The sequence below is a fragment of the Acipenser ruthenus genome, chromosome 16 (genome assembly GCF_902713425.1).
Source record: "Acipenser ruthenus chromosome 16, fAciRut3.2 maternal haplotype, whole genome shotgun sequence".
NCBI lineage: Eukaryota > Metazoa > Chordata > Actinopteri > Acipenseriformes > Acipenseridae > Acipenser > Acipenser ruthenus.
The window spans coordinates 12,169,690-12,189,387 of NC_081204.1; the positions used below are offsets into that span (position 1 = coordinate 12,169,690).

A 19,698-nucleotide genomic window follows, 5' to 3' on the forward strand; every position below is an offset into this window, starting at 1 on the left:
TCATGTTCTAGTTACTAAATGTTGAAATGAAAAGAGAGCCACAGGCATATTCCCAGACTGTGATTAGCAAGTTTAAATCACACTTGTAAAAGTGGTTCCCCTGTTCCATTAAACCTCTACTGTGCCACAATATGCTTTTGGGGATAGGCATCTCTAGCCAGGGATTTGAAAGAAAGAAAGAAAGAAAGAAAGAAAGCAATATGAAACATGGAAAAGTTATCAGGAGAGATCCTGAAGTGTTATCACTGAATACCAACTCACTACCCTTGAATAGCACAACCCTGTTGGAATCCAATAAACTCAGTCAGTACCCATGAAGGCTTTCTCAAGAAGATTAAGAGAGCACAATTCAGCTGGGCATTGTTCCTCTTTCAGAGGTCTGTCTAGGAGAGATTCAAACTTAACACTAACAGTACAAGTTCAGCCAAATTTAACAGCGAACAGGCCTTGTTTTTTTTACAGGGGTTTAAAAATGTAATTTTGGAGCAACATAAAATATCCATTAAAACGACATGCAACTGGGAAAACATGGTCTTCACACTGTAGCACACCTCAGCACATGTTTAGTCATACAGCAATCTAGAATATATCTGGGGTCAGATAAGTGAAGGGGTTATTTAAAATGCACACACCCACATACAAGCAAATCTGTCAGTACCGTATAGATCTTCATTGGGCAATGGGACTTTCCTGTACCCAATTTAGCTTGGTAGTCTCTCGCTTTGTTTCAAAGCACACAGTACTGTAAAGCCTTTATCAAGTTACAGCTGTGGTTTCTCACAATCATGTTCAATTTTACAGTTAAAGGTTAAGGTCATTAACATCATTATAAACCATATAAATGTTGGGATTCTTTCAAAACAAACAGTCATTTATTTTAGTTTGGAAGATATCTACACTGGGAACTCACAAAACAGTTGCTCTGTTCTTTCACTATAGAAGATGTTGTTTACATCAGTCGCACGTACGTCTGTTCTTAAAGGCAACCATTTCACAGTCATCTGTGCTGCTTTTAAAAAGTCCAGAGCAAAAACATGACAGAGAAGTAAGCACATGAACACTGAACATTTCAAACTCATTTTGTTAATTAAAATCTTTTGTTAAATGTCCGTCAACTTTGTAAATCAAACATCCTTATTTTGAGTTTCAAGTTACAGTTGTGACTAATGGAGTCCCAATTGAAATAGATTTGATCTTTATTACAAGCAGTTCACACAAGGAAGTTGGACTATAAGTAATTGTGAACATAATACAACCTTAATTGATAAAGCTTCCAAAGATGGTGACCAGCAAGAGGAATTGGAAGAAGCTTTTACCAGTTTTTAATGGGTACTGTATGTAGCTAGAAGACCAACCCTATACTGCTAAAAGCTCCATTCAGGCCATTTTATTTTGCAGTAGATTTTCAATTTAGCTTTACTGTAACTAATACCATACACTTGTTCATCACTAGTATTATAAGGCGTAGCTGAAAAAGAGAAAACAGATATCCATTTAAAACAAATGTCCTTTCTTTAAATGGAAATATTCTTAATTTGATCCCCCTAATTCCCCCTTTGTTTTTCACTCTTTCCCCAGAGCTAGGCACACAAGGGGTTACCCACAGTTGGCAAAGACTCTGCCGCTTTAAAAAGGTTTCCTTTATTTGCAAACTATAGAACTGGAACAAACAACTTGCCCGGAATCCGATGCTAGAATCCTTTATTTAATTACAAAGTTCAGCAAGAAGGCATTCCAATATTTTTCCATTTCATTTAACACTGAGCGTATTCAGACTAGAGACGGGACTGACAAAGTTACAAAAAACATCCCTGTAAGCTGACTGGGGAAAAGGAGGGAGGTCGACACCCACTATTCACATTCAGAAGAGAACTTCAGATCGCTAGGGGAATAATTTGTGACCAGGGCAACACAGTAAAGCTTACAGGAACACCTTCTGTAGGGAAACAGGATGTTCCCTTTAGAATGAATATCTTAACAAAGGAAGAAAATAGTATCAATGAAGCAAAATCCATGTAGTATATTCAATGGTGATAAAACTATAGTCAAGTAGGCCAAGGTATCAGGTGTACACTAAAGTAAAGTAAGTTAACCAAACACACGTCATACTGCCACTTAAAAGGCTGACTAGTCCAGTCTTTTGGGTACTAGTTCTTTCACGCAGTTTGCATAGATATTGAGGCTTTTGTGGGGACACATACAGTACTGTGGAGTCATTTTTTGTGTTCCCTGTGAACAGTGAATTTAATGGTTTATTCTTATTTTGCCTTAAAAAAGTACACCAAAGAACTGATCAAAACAAAACAGTACTGAGTATTGTTCTATTGCAAAATTCAGTACCATGAACCACAGGGGGAAGTGAACACAGAAGAAGAGGTTTCAGTGGTACATACTGTAGGATAAATGCAGTTTTTAAATTGTATTTGTGTTTAACAGTTAAAAATCAGAAACTCTAGCACTGTTTCAGTTAAGTTTAGAAGCGTACCATCTTTCCCTCTTGAATCCCTGGTATCATGCACATTACCAGACGTAAAATTACAAGACAACACAGTAGGATAATTAAAGACTTTCATAGCCATTGTTTTGCTGTGGCACCATCAATTTGGGGCTGGTGAACTCTAATTGTGGACTACCTTACCTAAAGTAACATGAAGTAGCCCAAGAATAGTACTAATCTGGTCTGTGAACCCCTCTGATAGATTACATGTTACTAGGCTAGTGGCTGTCTAAATTAAGTAACAAGAATGTCAATTGAAACTTGCACACAAACACATACAGTGAAGTTCACTGAAGAAGGTCCAGAGGCATTGGAGCCATGACAGCACATGTGATTCATCCAGCGTGTCACACACTCCATATCATTCTAAAACTGTAAGAAAAGGATACTGGTGAAGGCATTAGCATCAATGTTAACTGAAAGAGATACCACCGACTGCCCAAAGTGAAAAAGCCGCAGTGTGCATATCACAAAGCTCAAAATCCTAACTGATTTCATCCTGTTCACACAATATTGTTCAGTAGCATGGCATTTTCCATTCCATTTATTTCCAGATGTCAAAAAAAACCAAAAAAAAAACAACTAACAATTTGAACAGGATACAAGAACATGGTCTGGACATGCATGGAAAGTTCCTGGTTTGAAATAATTTCTGCATGTACAGTAATGCGTTAAGAAAGAACGCCCAAGGGTGTGCAGAACACATGCCCAGTTAGACAGGCGACCTTTAGATCCCAGGTGCTTCTACCCTAACGCATTACCATGCGCGACTGAGGAAAGACCGGCCTTGAGACAAGTGACCTTTAGAATCAGAGAGCTCCATCACACACACATTGCTGCGTTACAAGTTCCCTTTTGAAACTAAAGGACCCTCGCCAACAAAGCATTGACACGGTGGCATCTCAACAGGTTTCCTCACTCATGAATGCCTATCAGCTGGAAATAAGGCTAGCACTGCATAGCAGTCACACAGTCCAGCAAAGTGACAAAACCTACTGTAAAAGCCATGGTGGCTCACACTGCAATTTATAATGTGCCTTCACTTTTACACGTTTTTTTCAGGGAAGACAGATTCCCCAGCTAAACCCACCTCTGCAAACCAGTTGGCAAGTGAAAAACAGTGCAATGGAAAAACATTGGCTACAACTTTCCTTCCCCCACCTACAGTACAGTAACAATTATGAACCGACTCGCCAAATCAGTTTCTCAGTCACCTTCAAATCAGATCGAAAAAATGTTGTCAACGTTCCCCCAAGAATCCTTAGAGTGTAAAGTTGAACCTCATCGTGGGGCAGCGCACTTGTTAAAGTTGTAATGGAAAAAGAGAGATTGAAGTCTCATCCCTCTCTGTGACACCTGGACTTCTTAAAAGACCCTGTGTACTTTACTAACTTCAATAATCAATGTCAGACTGAGCAGTGGAAGAGCAGGGAACCAAGAAAAATGTAGACTGGAGAAAGAGCTGGATTATGTTATTGATTTGCTGTAACAGCCCTGGGATTTTTTGGGTTCAGTTTTAGTCAAATCAATCAAAGTGCCTGCTCAATATAAAGTGCAGATTGACAATATACTTGTTGCAATGCTTTGGTAGCGAGGGTCCTGTAATCTTGTTGCAGAGACAGCTGAGATAGAAATATCTGTTATCAACAGTCTATACTAACAAGAGAGGTGGCGGTGGCCAAACGATTACAACAGAATATGAGGGGTTTGAATCTGTGGAAGAGATTGAATCCAAATGTGTTCATTCATTAAATAAAATTAACTTGAAAACCGTGTCAGGATAGTTAATAGAACTTTAAAACACAATATTCAAAACAACTGCACTGCTACAAGCCTTCACAAAACGCAACACATTCCCCTCTACCACATTCTATAGCATATATCTCATCCAATGATAGTTTTGTACTACCATAAAGAAAACATAGTACTGCCAGTTCATTTACCTACCATACATGTCGGAAAATAAGATGTGGTGCATTATAGAAACTGGGTTATTTAATGTTAGTTAATCCTTAAATAGTCTTTGTAGTCCTAAAATGCATTTCATTTTTCGTTTATGTTTTTAAAATCAACTCCTAAAATGCATTTCATTTTTAAAATCGACTCCTGAAATGCCCCCAGGCTACAACCGTAACCCCCCTCCCATCAAAAATAAAATACGAGTCTAACAATGACACATGGCTACAGTGGCACCAACCCTCACTACAAATAAAAGCTCTTTTGCCAACATTTTGACCTCAGAGCAGGATAAAAATGGATTTGTTCTGTACACTGCATTTAGCTGCTCTTTATAGAATCTAAGGAATTGACAGTGGCTTTTGGACTCTGCAACCAGACTTACCAGCTGCAGCTCGTTAAGATCCATATTTCCACCGTAAATCAAACCTCCAGTAATTCCCTCACTAATTCCTGGCCACATGCATGATGCATGGGTGAAACATGGATGTCTCGCATTCTAATATTCTTTTAATAAACCAGTGAAACAACAATGCATTGTTGCACAGCAGGAGTACAGAATTCTCAGAAGTAAACTAAACAAAATGAATTTACAAAAACAAAATATTACAGTGCTCCAAACAACCACCAATATCTTTTCCCCACAAAATTTATAATTTACACCTGGTGGAGGGTGGCGATAGAGTTGTGGGGGATTGTGATATCTCAATGCTTATTATTTATCCTAATGTCAAAGCATTTCACCACCATGACTGCTAAAACAGTTCAGTCAAGAATTTAGAATGTTCACAATTGTTTCCCTCCAAGGACCCCTGGTTTAGATCAATTGTATAGATCAGTGGTTCACATTGAGTGTGTAATATGCCTTCAAGGGGGTTGCAGTACATCCAGAAATATTATCTCCTGAGCCCGACACCTGACAAAACAACGTTCTTACATGAACTGCGGTTACATGCTCGGGTTTGTTTCAATTGTAACACAGCTCTGTCCTGCAGCTATAATCTTCAATCCCAATGCCTGACCTGATGTAACCCTATACAACAGGTGGGCGATTATACAGAGAACATGATTTCACATTTCCATGAGTGGGAGTCATCCTCAGAGTATTGTCAAGGGAGGCCATGAACTAGAAAGTTTGGATTCACCAAGTATTTAACAACTTAGCTGCAGAGGGGACCTAAAGAGTTCAAAACAATGCAGCGAGACCTACTATACAGATGGGGGCTTCCGAGCTCTCCCGTTTTTAATACAACTGACAGAGGTAAGCTTATCTCTCGTGGTACCTCTCAGCAAGACTCAGCAGATAAATGACCACGAATCAGCAAAATGACTTGGTGTGGCTTGCCACGGATACGCAAACTAGAAGTACTTCTGTTTGCTCTAACCCTATTCGGAAAGGACCAGATTACAGTGATCTTCATCCCAGAATCCACAGACCCAATGCAGGATCTCAGAGGGAGAAGTCTAACCAACATAAAATCTTTATACCCCCAGTACCACTCAACCCTATTAAGAGTTCTACTAAACAGTAGAACACATATTTTAAAAATCTCAAAGACCGAAGGCATTCCAGCATCACCAAGGTGACTTACGATTTGAAACTGAACAGTATACAAATGTAAAAAGTCTAAACTAAAGACTGACTTGATGGAGACTGTTTTAAATAGATTTGATGTACTGTATGCAGTTTTTCAATCAGCTTAACCCTGGGATCTTGAGTATCCAGGATAACAAACAAGGTTACAGTCATTTTTACTCCTACATCGTACTTCCCTTAAATCACAGATAGCATGCAGGATCACATTTGTTTAACTCTCTCACTCGTACAACCAACCCAAATGTTTCTTTTTAGATCTACCATGAAAGTGTCAACAGAAAATAAGAGGTCTTTGCCATCTGGGTTGGAAGAAAAGATGATGCCTTGCCCTAAACTGGAAGCAAATTATTTTTGGATCTGCAGAATAATGCATCTGGATTAGGTGTTCAGGAATGCCAAGTATTCAGAACACGCTCTTTAACATGCTTTCCATTAAAAATAACAACAGATGTTGCCATGCTGTTCAGAGCAGGTGCTCGTGACCCAATCGTGGAACTCCAGGGGAAGAGCATAAGGCAAAACAATCCTGCAGCGTACATCCCTCTGTGGATCTGTAACCAAGAAGCTGCCACTACAGACTGGAATCCCTCATTTATCAGTAACCCAGAACCAGCTCAGAGCTCTCCTTCCTGTACACGGGCACTGTTTATTCCAACAGATTCAAGTTGCCAGGGGGTGTGGGCGGCTTATTCTTGGGAAGCAAAACACTTGAGCCTGCCATGAATAAAGGGAGTTATTTATGAAGCAGTTGGCCTGGGAAGCACATGGAGCTGCAGTTTACCCCATAGTTTGTTCGGGGGTCAAACCTGCATTGGCCAGCTCTTCATGTTATACTCTGCACTCTCCCTGCAGTCAGTATTGCTGAAGGCATTGAATCGTTGGGTCTACCTCAGTGTTCTGCACCATGGGCACATGTGTATTTCTCAGAAGGTTGAGGGCATGATCATTTCTCTCTCTTGATATTTAACTAACTTATTCCAAAATGTAAAATGCACACAGACATTAAAATTCACAGATGGCACAAAAACAGTCATCACTGGTCTTGCAGGCACAAACGTGGCCTCAGCCACAGCTTTCAGGACCACTAGTCTACTGTATCTGAACTTGGCTTAGTACTACTGAAGATTTTTTAAAGTGTTATTCTGTATTTGTGTAACAGGCAGTGTTGTCTGAAGCACTACTGATTAATCTGCTTTAGGGTGTGGTCAATAATTATCTTGCCAATAGTGAATGGCAGCTATTGGTGAAGTGTCTTCCAAAACCCTAAGGCCACTTCCTTTCCAAACAATTAACCTAAAAAAAAAAAAAGGCAGGAGTGGTTATCAAAGCACTTTTTAAATTTAATTGCAGTCCAGCCCACAGGTATGAGGCTAACATATTTGGCAGCAGTAGTTTAAATTGTAATTCGATAGTGGCAGATTACACCAAACAGTTAAACAAGCAAGCAAAGAACAAAAATAAACAATTATATTTTCAGCATAGCAATATGGTGACCAGTAATTGTGTTCCTTGAAGAGATAATAGAGGGGGGGGGGGGGGGGGGCTACATGAAGCAACAGACAATATTGGACTTAAGGATTTCTTTTCATCACGGTCCCCCTCTTCCAATAATCTTCTGGTTATTTTTACTTGTAATCTATAATAAATAGAGTCTACATCCGTCTTTATTTGCTTGAAAAGCTATTGAAACTCTAGACAACAAACACCATACACTGCCTTCAAGAAGTTTATATAGGGCTTTGCCTGCAAAAGAAAAATGTTTAAACTCCTGAGTGTGACTGATCTGTAGCACGAAAGATAAAGCCAGCAATTCAAAACCCTTTTGTCAAAAACACCTGCAAATTCCTGCAAATACCGGTACATCGAATTAATCAGCTTCATTAAAAAAATAAAAAGAACAGAGTAACTGTGAAATACCAACATACACCAGCCAGGGACTGATTATTAAATTGGGTTACTGGGGGTGAGCAACACTACTGACTTAATAAATAGAGACCACGTTTCTCAAGCCACATCTGTCACGCCTTTGTGTGAAAATAGCAACTACTGTACACGCCAGTTATTCAAGCACGTTTGCGGACCACACAGAATATGGAAAACTATGTTCCATATTTCCATAAGTTTGTCGTGTTTTATTAGGTGTGTTTTACTAGACAGAGAAGCAACAGTGCTGGAAAGCACAACAGCTTCATGTGCAAAAGTAAATGTAGCTTTAAACCTGACAAAGCTACGGTTCAAAAAGTCTCCTTGGTACTGCTTTAAAAAAAAAAAGTACATGCTAGTTTAATGAGCAAGCCATCTCGGAAATATATTTCAAAACATTTAAGACATTCAGGTTTACCCCATAAAGACAACAATGTCGAACCAAACAGTTTTTATACAGTGCTCCCTCCCTGTAAGGCTCTCGGTTATAACGCGCCTCGGATATAACGCTCCTACAGCAGGTCCCCCAATTCCCTAGACTAGTGATTCATGCAATATTTCTACAGTAAATACAGTACCGGTGTTCAAACTGTAAACAACTTCTCAGTCTAACTTCCATTTCTGTCTCTCCCTTTTGATTCAGTATCTGAACTGAAGAAAAGCTGCGCTGGCACTTTATAATACAGACATCTTATTCAGCATTCGATAATTAAAATGATCCATGAGTGGGAATGTTACCTTTTTTTTTTGGTAAAAAATATAGCGTCGATTACATGGTGCTTTATGCAAGGGTAATTCACGGAAAGTTACATTTTTGCTTCACTACATATTGATTATAGATAGGGAGTTATTTTATTTTCTATTTTAGTCAGGCGTGTGTTACGTGTCCTGCGGCACACCCCCACCCCCCCACCCCCTGACTCCCTGTTTATAACACTCTTTGGTTATAACGCTCATATTGTGTGTCCCCCGAGACCTGCGTTACAGCGAGCGAGCGCTGTACATTTTTCCCCAATACTTGTCTGAGGGAGAGTATTTAAGACTAGGAAATTAAATAAAACGGTGTGGTTGTAGTAGCCCCTCCAGGTGTATTTTGAAATGGTGAGTGAAACCCCAAATCTCCACCTGTCATGCAGCCAGGGACAAACAACAATAACACAAAAGTACAAACAAAAAGGCACAAGGGCAAAAAAATAAAGGTTTAAACAAAACGCAAAACATAGGCTGGGCATTCGCCTTCAATATTTTATTAAAAAACAAAATGTGCAGAAAAAACACAGTAAGAAACACAGTGTAAACTCCTCTTCCCAAATAGAGCCCTGGGCTCTCCTTTTACGTGATGTGGCTGCTCCCAATCATTCTATTTGGGAGCAGCCACATTCTCACATGTTTTTGGCAGGGACAGGAATTAACCCATTCCCTGCCAAACACCACAATATTTTACAGGCAGAGCTCTTGCTCCGCCACACTGCCTTACCCCACACATGATCAAAAGACAGCCCATCTCTCCCTTCCTCCAAAGCACAGGGACAGAGACCTCTCTCTGGAACTAACCCAAGTATGGGAACCTTTACTCTTTAGTTAGCCAGTCTACCCTTGTGCAAGAACGTGGTCTGTGGCAACAGCTGCTGTTCTATTGAAAGACGAAACAGTGCTCTGAATACGTCACCCACCCCCTCAGCCCCTCATGTCATGGTCTCCCCCTCTTGCATATTCACAAAATGAACAAAGAGAGCCCAGCTCCTTTCTTTCATGCAGCAGTGCAGGCCTGCATGGGTAATAGAAAGAAAAAACACACACACACACACACATTGGGATCTTGTTACAGCCGGGCTTGTATTGGAGAAACCTCGCTCTGCAAATTAAGAATAAAAAAAAACTGAAATGATGAGACAGCAGAATAGGATTATGAATGCGTCACGCAGTCACCAGCCCACTCCATTGAACTGCACTTTCATTCAGAATTTATGTTAGTTGGCAAATAGACAACAGTGACCACTTTTAGGAATAATTAGCAGAATCAGGCCCGGACCACAAGAGGTCAATGTGTAAGTGGTCCTATTTTTATATTGTTTTAAGAAGTACTAAACTGTTTTACTAAATGGTTAGGAATTCATGGTGGAATGCAACAGGCATTTTGTTAAATAACATGATTCTGCATTCAAAAATCATTAGTGGTTTATTTTGTGTCCACAGAGGCGGAACTACACTTCAAGGCAGAGGTTCTGTACAACAAAGTGCACTACATACACTTCACTTTGGAAAAGATTTGAGAAAAGTGGTTACTTCACTTTATGAATATTAAAAGAAAAGATAAGCACTCAATTTCGACCATCTACAAAAAAGCCTGTATATTGATAATAAGAATCAAATACTGAAAAAGAACACACATAAAACAGTTAATAGCAACCACCATTGACTGAGCTTTTTAAATCTTTAAATCCGAAGCCCATCCAAGTTACTGTGCTGTAAGTGGAGTTGTTCTTCAGTGCGGTTGTAGTTTTTATTGTCTTTTCAAAATGAATTCTAACTGACTGGATCAAGTCTGCAATGCACTCGCTGGATTTAGCTTTTTGTATTTCGGCAGGGGGGGGGGGGGGGGGGGTTGGAAGAGACGTGAATCATGTGGACAGTAAGATCATTACTTTTGTTTCAGTTTAAAAACAGAAATGCTTTTTAGATACAATTATTACAGTAACGATCAACAGTTGGAAACTGCACAAAGTAGGATATGGAAATAAAATGCTTTGTCCTAAAAATGACGTCTTATTCCAGCAGACAAACAACAGACACTGGAAAAACTTTTAATTGTCAATAACTTTTTTTGGCCCAAGGCTGGTTTTATAAATGAAATTTCTGGTAAGCTCTAAAATATTAATGTCAATTGATAGTTGCCAATATGACCTTCTAAAAATAATGCATGTCTCAGCCCCCCCCCCCCCCCCCCAAATCACTGTTAAAGCCAGGCTGCCTAGCCAAGTATCAAGTACAGTGCAACAAAAAAAGAGCTGAATACAAGCATCCAATCATTATTTTCTATGAAAGGCATAACAATTGAATTTTCCAGAAATGTCATTTTTGAAGCCAGCCTTGGGCCAAAAAAAAAAACAAACCCCAATTTGTAAAACTATTTTAGTGTCAACTTTTTACAGTGAGGTTGTTTAAAAGAAGTTAGTTAACCCTGTCACAGCTACTTGAACTTTAAAACCAGACAGCAAACCTGTTGGATTAGCAGAGAAAGCAGTAGTGCAATATGGTGCGGGCTCCCAGTAAATCTGCTTACGAAGACCAGCTAACTCTGCCAAGAAACTCCTGCAGGGCCTCTGGCAGGCAGTTAGTGGAGAACCAGCTATAAAAACCTGGGCTATAGAAAGAGGGACCAAACTAACCCTCACCACTGTAGCTGCAGCTCTGAGGCAGCTCATTGCTTAACCAGTTATGAAATTGTGCAGGACAGGCAATCATTCATTTCCTGGAAGCTTCTTAAAAACCGCTGTGTTCAATCTGTTTTCTAAAAGCAGCTTTTGTAGACAGTTTTCTAGTCTCTGTCCAGCAGCAGAAACCTGTTCCATCTTATAACTAAATAAAACGGCTCTATAAACTAATTATGGCAAGATCATGACTTAAGAGCCTCGTTGGGTCTTTTCAAAAGAACTACTGTATGGGGCTAATGGCGTCTCATTAAAGCCAACCATTTTGAGCACTTTTTAAATGATCTTTTCAGTTACTGTATGATTGAGGATGTGGTCCCCTCCTAAGCAGCCGACACATACCCACAATCCACCACCCACCCTGCACACCAAGCTACAGATGTAACGTTTACTGCCAGATACGTCCACAAGAGTCAGAAAGAAGAAAGAAACTTAATCTGGAAGGGCTAAGAATTCCACACAGTTTACCAATGGATCCAATTCCACAATATACAGAGGTTAAAACACACACCTGTTGTTTTTCCCCAATTTAATTTGTATCCTGTAATGTGTTGCTGTCAGACGTAGGTTCATTTGACGATTATCCAGCCTAGAACTGGTTAATGCCATAAATGATCCAGTTTGCTGGACTAGCTCATGCTAGAATTGACCTATTTTAAACCTTAACTGTGACATGTAGAAGCTGCTTCTCCCTGTTACTAGTTTAAGACATGGGATTTAATACAGGAAGACTTGTCAGTGGTTTGTTTTCAACCCTCTTCATACCCAAACTGCCAAAAAAAAAATACACGTAATCACTGAGCTATGCTTTGTAGGTGCCAATTTGTGAATGTATTACCAGGAGGGAGGTCCAGGCTGTATAAACAGTTACGTTTTAATTTGTGTTAGAGTGCTCAAAAGCTGGTCACACCCCAGTAAAGCACATGTAAGGGCATGTCACTTTCCCATGTTCTAAAACTACGAACAAAAAAAATTGATTGAGTCACCTTTTTGCAGGTTCAAGAGGAAGACAGAGCTTGAACAAAGCTCAAACCTACATCAAACTGAGATTCCAGACAGCAGCTTTGTGTGTTTTTTCTATTCATTGGGAGCGAGTAGTTGGACACACTCAAACATGAACTACAAATCACAATGTGAATAATATTAGGAACAACAATGCTAGGATATTACATCTCTCGCCATGGCTTTCAATACAAAATTAGAGCCATCAGTATGATGAACCAGCACATCACCAGACCTATTGTATAACCACCATATATTCATGGTAAACTGGAAGTGTGACATAAAAGGTATTTACACCCAGTTACTTTAATAACTTTTGATAAAGAATGTTTCCACGAGGGGCAATTAGAACTCTCGATGCGGTATATAATTCAGTATGCACTCTGTTTTGGTTGACCTTTTGTATATTCAAGCTTGTGTCGAATACAGACTCCTATTCTCTGATAAACTCCATAATCCAAATGCCTGGTGGTGCTCTTGTATGCAGACATTTTATGAAAACAGACCAATTCAATTACTGTTTCGAAGTGAAAATAAAACATCTGGAATGATATTGAGAAAACACAGACAAACTAAAAGAGATTTCACGTGCATGCATAGTCTAGTAAACAACGGGAGGTTTGCTTTGGTTCCACTTGCAAGACAGATTAAGGAGCATAATATAATTCATTACACTTGGAGACCTCATCTGGGATAAAATTCCGGTATTAAACGGTAAAGACTTGGAGGGATTTTGAAACACTCAAGCTCCCAGAGTCTCATCAGGCTCTCTGGAGAATTACAGTACATTTCATTTTTCAAGTTATAATCCGTGTTGCATCATAAGTCAATACACTTAGAAACATATAGTGACCCAAGCAATGCTGTGCTATTTACAACAAAGCTAAGACTGCAAGACTCCTCAAGCTCTGTAGCTATGAAAATGAAAACAGCAGTTTAGATTCAAGGGCTATCACATAAAATATAGGATGGGCATCAATAGGTCATGACATTGGGCCCTGTTCACAAAATGTGAATGTTCTCTTAAGGGTGTTTTTATTAATTAAATCAAGTTTGCTGTCCATTAAACATGTAACTGTTTTAAGAGGGTTAAAGTTCTGTATTCTGTAAAAGTGCACGTTAAATTTGCTGCATAGAGAGTTTCCGTAATTGTACAAAGACGCACTAGGTTGTGATCCCAGTTTGCACGACAACCATCTCCCATTTCTCTGGAGGATTTTGCCGAAAGTCACGTTGAAATCTTCGCAAGAGACACAATACAAAACATCAAGAGCACTTCAAGATTCAACAATGATAAGTCTCCTTACTGAATGTCATTGTCGCTGTGAAAAGGACAACAGATTGCTTGCTTTATTCTGTAGAGACCGATTGCACTTGATGAAGGGAACATGCCTCTACTGCCTGTCAATCCAGTCTGACAAACTGGGAAATAGAACATCTAGACGTACCACCAGGTCATATGGTAGGTTTCACCTGCGAGCTAGACTACTGGGTCAAATCGTACAGATCAAAACACACATTGCACAGAGGCTTTTAGAAACCAAGCTTTTACAAATATGCTTGCAGCCTGTAAATTAGCGGTCAGTTGGGTAATGCAAGGATGCAGTTGGAGATGCCATTAAGGTGGGAAATAAGTCTGCCAGGAAATAGGTCAGTAGAAGTTTGGGGTTTAATGAGTTTAAATACTGGTTAATCAAAGCACTCGGACACAAAATTGGCTGAAATCGTCAGTAGTTCAAAAAAAAGATTTGACGCACATTATAATGCTCTGTGCAGAAAACCAGCCAACCAGCTTTCAGTTAAATTGATTTACTCTTTATAAAAAGCTGAGCTTTCAGGAATGTGGGGAAATCAAACTCTATAAGAACACTGGAACTATGCAAATACAGAGAGAATAAAACAGAAATCCAAACCGTTGAGGGACTTGGAAAACCCATAATGAAGGTATAGTGCTGGAAGGGTAGGGTGTGTTTCAGGTTATATTGTGTACCATTTTACAGTCAGGATAAAACAAATCTCAGGAATAAAATAAACCGTGCCTTCCATGAAATTGCCTATTAAAGAAAGGAAATAAACTCAGTAGAATGAGTGTTATTTAGTTCAGACATTTTGGTCTTCTTTGTGCGATATCATTAAAATCTGTCATATGAACAAGAGTCATTCCTGCTACCAAATGCATTTCAAACCATGTTTGTTCAAACATTGGAATATCTGCCCCAGCACTGGAATACATTACAATGCATTTAAGCTACATTCAAGCCAATAAAAGAACAGAAATGTATTAGGACAAATGTTTCTACAAAGTCTTTTTTCTCAGGATTGAAGTGCTTGAATTGGAGCAACACTCAACTCCAAACCACACAGAACGATTGAAATAATCATTAAACATGAACAGTAAATGGAACACGATTTACTATAGAGAGAGAACTCTGGTAGTAATGTGCTTGCAAGGGAGGAAAACACGCTTCGAAAGGCATGTGTCAGGAGCTTCACTAACTGGGAATCACATTACACCTGAACAACTACAGTACTTCAGAACATTACCTGCTAACTGAACAACCTACTGTGCATTTGGTCTACAAGATTACCAGGACCATACCTTATTTCAAACCAATGTGCTTTATTCCAACTGCTAGCAGTTGAATTACCAAACAAATTAAGATGGGGGGTCAGCAACAGCATACGTCTTTCTGCAATACGCGCTACAAAGCAGACTAGAAGACAGATTATAGGAAACCATGCGGATTACAGTTGCTATTGTTTGTTGGCAGTATGAGAATACTGTTCACCTAGTAAGAAACTGTTTTGGTGTGCTTTGACTCAAACTCTTCAACGCTATCAATACAGTAAACCCTATAGGGTTTAACTATAGCAGTCACCACCTCAATGTGATTTATCCCAAAAGGACAATGCAGTTCTGTGTACAATTCTATAAAACTCAGAGTGCATGGTTCTTCAAGATAACATTTTATGTATTTAGGACCAGCAAGTTCATAGGGAAAAAAAATGTTTTTGTTAAAAAGGCAGCACGAGGAATGTGCTAATCAGACAGCCAGTTAACTGCCCAGTTCAAATAATGATACTGGTTTAAGAAAATGTCTGCCTATGTCTTCTCATATAACACACATACAAAAAGAATGACACTCTTTCTTGGCTGTCATTTGTACACAATGCCAAGAAATGTCAAGGTCATTCTCCTGACAGGCTGAATGGAAGTTTTAATCAGTTCTGTTGGGGAGGTGGGGGTGGGATTCAAGTCTTTGACAAAAAATAGCAATGTAATGGTTCTGTACACAAGGGAACTGGGCAACAAAAGGCTAGCTCCAATGGTATGAGCCATTGGCAGAAATGGTACCACAGTTGTACAGTAACATTCAATATTTTGCAATACCAATCTTGTATCACAATAAAACATACCAATGGGTTCCCGAGTGGCGCAGAGTGCAGGATGTGCCCTATAGCCTGGAGATCGCAGGTTCGAATCCAGGCTATGTCACAGCCGACCGTGACCAGGAGTTCCTAGGGGGCGGCGCACAATTGGCGGAGTGCTGCCCAGGTAGGGAGGGCTTAGGTCGGCAGGGGAATCCAAGGCTCACCGCGCATCAGCGACCCCTGTGGCCCATAGGGCGCCTGTGGTTCTGCAGTGGAGCCGCCAGATCTGTGTTGTCCTCCGGCACTATCGGTCTGGTGGCATTGCTGTGGATCTGCAGTGCGAAAAATGACGGCTTGGCAGGAGCACGTTTCGGAGGACGTGTGTTCCAGTCGCCGTTTCCCGAGTCGGCGGGGGGGGTTGAGAGCGGTGAGCCAAGGATACAGATAATAATTGGGCATGCTAAATTGTGGAGAAAACCGGGGTAAAAGATTGGTGACGACTAAATTAAAAAATATATATATATATAAAACAAACCAATACACACTGGTTAAAAAAATAAATGAATCTGTTCTGCTACTGAATTATGAATATTGTGCCACATTTGTTCAGAATTCCATTGGGTAGGAATGTTATGGTCTGCTTACGTTGGGTTTCTATGGTAACCCAACGCAGTCATTCCAGCCCATGTTGGCCAGCGGGGGTCAATGACTTGACAACTATTTTCTTAAAGCTATTAATGTTAATAATTTGTCTAGGCCACACCCCTAATGGTGAACACAGCAAGACAAAGTTATCAAAAAGGTGTGTGTTTGTTTTTTTGTCTAACCATTTAGAGAATGAGTGACACATCTTATCTTTTGTATTCATAAAGGCATCATTTTCCTCCCATTGTTCCCAGAATACTGGAGGAGACGTCGTCCCAGAATTTGGTCCACTTGAGCTAGAATGACCCAACTTTAATCTAAACTAACCTCTCTTAAACTTGTGGGTAGAAATAAGTTTGGTTTACCAGGCGCACTTCAAATACAATACCATTAAAGGTAATCTGAGAAATCTGGTATCTTTGATAGGTCAAAGTGGTCAGCAGTGTAAACAAAACAGCATGTGTCAATCCAACAAACAGCCCTGGTCCTTATCTAGCAAATAGCTTCTGCAGGTATTGCCTTTAGCACGGTCAGAGGTTCTCCCTAAATCTGACACTCTCAAAGCAAGCCAGTTGTTTGAGTTTATTTCTGGCTACAACCAAGGGTCAAACTGAATCTGTGACCTTTTAACAGGGTATGCAATGAGGCTGGAGAGTTATATTTAAGCTGGCTTTAAATGTGGTTTTGTTTGCAAAATGAAATCCTAAAGATAGCACTACAATGGGTTGGATTTAATCCTTCCCTCAATTCTCCCACACCAAAGACGCATTGGTGGCTTGTCCAGTTGCGATTAAAACTTGCCAAGAACCTTTTTTAGCACAAATTATTGAGTATCTAGGGGTGTCTGGGGTCTGTCTGTCCATTCGTCCGACTGTCTGAGCCACTTAAATTTTACTAATATCTACAGAAGATTTAAATCCCCCAGTTTGCAGACCATACACTACTAAGTTACATGCAAGTGTACATCAAATATATAAAAAAAACTACTCCCACATCATTAAATAATTGGCAAGTAAAATAACTCAGCGTTGAACAGATGCACTATGAAAACAGATCACAACAGGACCAATTTTGCCTGTACTATGATTACAGTACATACAGAGGGCTCACTGTCACTTGTTGCTAGGTTACCATGAACACGCTAACCAAACGAGAAACCAAGCGCCGGTATAGTTTTGTATATTTCCTGGTTGTTCAGTCTATGATCAGCTATATATCTTAACTATAGAACCGTGATTTCACTAATCTTATTTATAGTCAAATTCCGGCAACATTTCATCAATAGATACAAACTCAAATCTAGGACATGGGCTAATCAAATGAAACGGTTACACAATGCGTAAACTACTAGATACTAAGATAGAAGCGTTCTCATTGTAGCTACAAAAGTAGACGATTAAGTACAGTAAGTGCGTACGTTTTTCATACCCATGTAATTATTTAAGCACGGTGAACCATGTATTGTTCACATTAAAATACAGTCTTGTCTACTTTATTTGTTTTTACTTTTGCACTTCCCCAACTTTATAGTTATAGTTTGATATTTTGGCGTCGAGTATCAGCGACTCCTGCTGGGCAAAGCGAGAACTACCCACCAGCTCCAAGTACTGACTGTAGAAAGATTTGAGGTCCACCCCAAAAGTCCATATCCCACACGTACGTATCGGTTGTGAGGAGGCCAGGTGGTCACGCTTCCGTTGCAGTACAAACGGATTCGGTATGCCAAATGCTGAAACTTACCATTGATAAGTCACTGTGAAAATGTATAGGCTACACGAAATGTATGTAAACCATCGCTCTCTTCCAATTCCATACAAACCGATACGAGAGAAGCGATAAAGAAAAAGCAGGGCACATCTAAGAATGACATTTGCTTTATTTTAGGGTGGACACCTATAAAAAGCACTTTGAATGTTCTATCTGTTGAACAGTGTGGTCACGTAATTTGAAAATACTTATCACCAAAGCCCCAAGCCTCTTCTAAAATAAAGCCTCTGTTTTGATATCCACAATATGAAAACTTTACACAGCAGCGATCGCATCTTCAGGCATCTCAAACACCTTTTTGCAATCTGTGTTTAATAATTAGATATTTTTTAATCAACTTACATAACAATAAAACTAAATACACACAAGGTGCAATTGTTAGATGCGCTAACATTTCTATATTACATTTCGAAATCAACCCGAGCAAATGCCAAACTGTAACCGAAAATCATTTTTTATTCGCACGTAATTATTTCATTTATAATCCATATATAAACTATGCTGTTTCTTACTGTTTGCAAGCCTGTCGGCAATGTTAACTTCAAACCATGGTAAATGCAGCACATGTTCTGTCCTTATTTTTTTATGTATACATACACACACGTGTGCGTCTCAATCCTATGCTGACATATCAGTAATTACAAACAGAACCGTATGTTGAAATCACACACCTATCCCAAATATATATCTTTTTATATGTCTTACCTTTGAAGCAGAAAAAAAAAGTTTCTGAATGCGTCTCCTCTTTCTCTTTCTCTCTCTCAGTTGCTGCAAACGCACAGCTGAAATCCGTTTGCTTCACAGACGGGGGTTAATCCAATTTATTAACAGCCCAGAGAACTCCAGTTAAAATCCAGGCAAACAAAACGAGAAAAAAAAATGATTCCAAACTTGTTTTAGAGATACACTCAGGAAAGTAAGAACGAAATTTGAAATACAGATCTATTTTCTTCTTAGTTTTGTTTTTTTCCCATGCTTGTGAATGCGAGGAGTTTCTTTGTAAAGGCTGGCTAAGGGGGGTGGTTATCTGGTGCTTGCCTGTCTGATCCCTCGCTCAGTCGCTCACAGTTTCATGAAGCGCCTCTCTTTTTTTGGTTGTTGCATTGTATGGGTTTTCACAATTATCCCGTGCACCCTGCAAACAGTGGCAGTGCGGCGCGCAGGCTGGACAGATTACATCACTGGGCCTGCCCCCAATACACTTAACACTTAAAGGGGCCGTGTCACAAAATTGCGCTGCCGATTCATTCGCAACAGACCGGACCAGAGATGTGAACTGAGTATGACAAAAAAAAAAAAAAAAAAGATTTCAGAACTAAAAACCGAAGGCCACGTGTTTGGCTAGTATTATATTGACCCTTCATAAAGCTTGATAAAAAGCCATACGTATTCATGACAATTGAATAAGCACAATAAACGTATTGCAAACATATGAATACGAGCATACCAATTAGATCACTTTTTTCCCATAATGTTTTGATTTGACCTGCTTCACATACATTATATGT

The 19,698-nt window shown here is 39.6% G+C and overlaps 1 protein-coding gene across 1 annotated transcript in view; it reads right to left on the bottom strand.

Annotated features, from left to right (window-relative positions):
* The window catches only part of LOC117412133 (plexin-B1-like), a 124,240-nt gene extending 104,864 nt beyond the window's left edge, over window positions 1-19,376 (bottom strand). Inside the window, exon 1 of the mRNA XM_058988814.1 lies at window positions 18,896-19,376. The gene's annotated coding sequence lies outside the window, so the exon portion shown is untranslated. The remainder of the gene's footprint in view (window positions 1-18,895) is intronic.
* Between the last annotated feature and the right edge of the window lie 322 nt (window positions 19,377-19,698).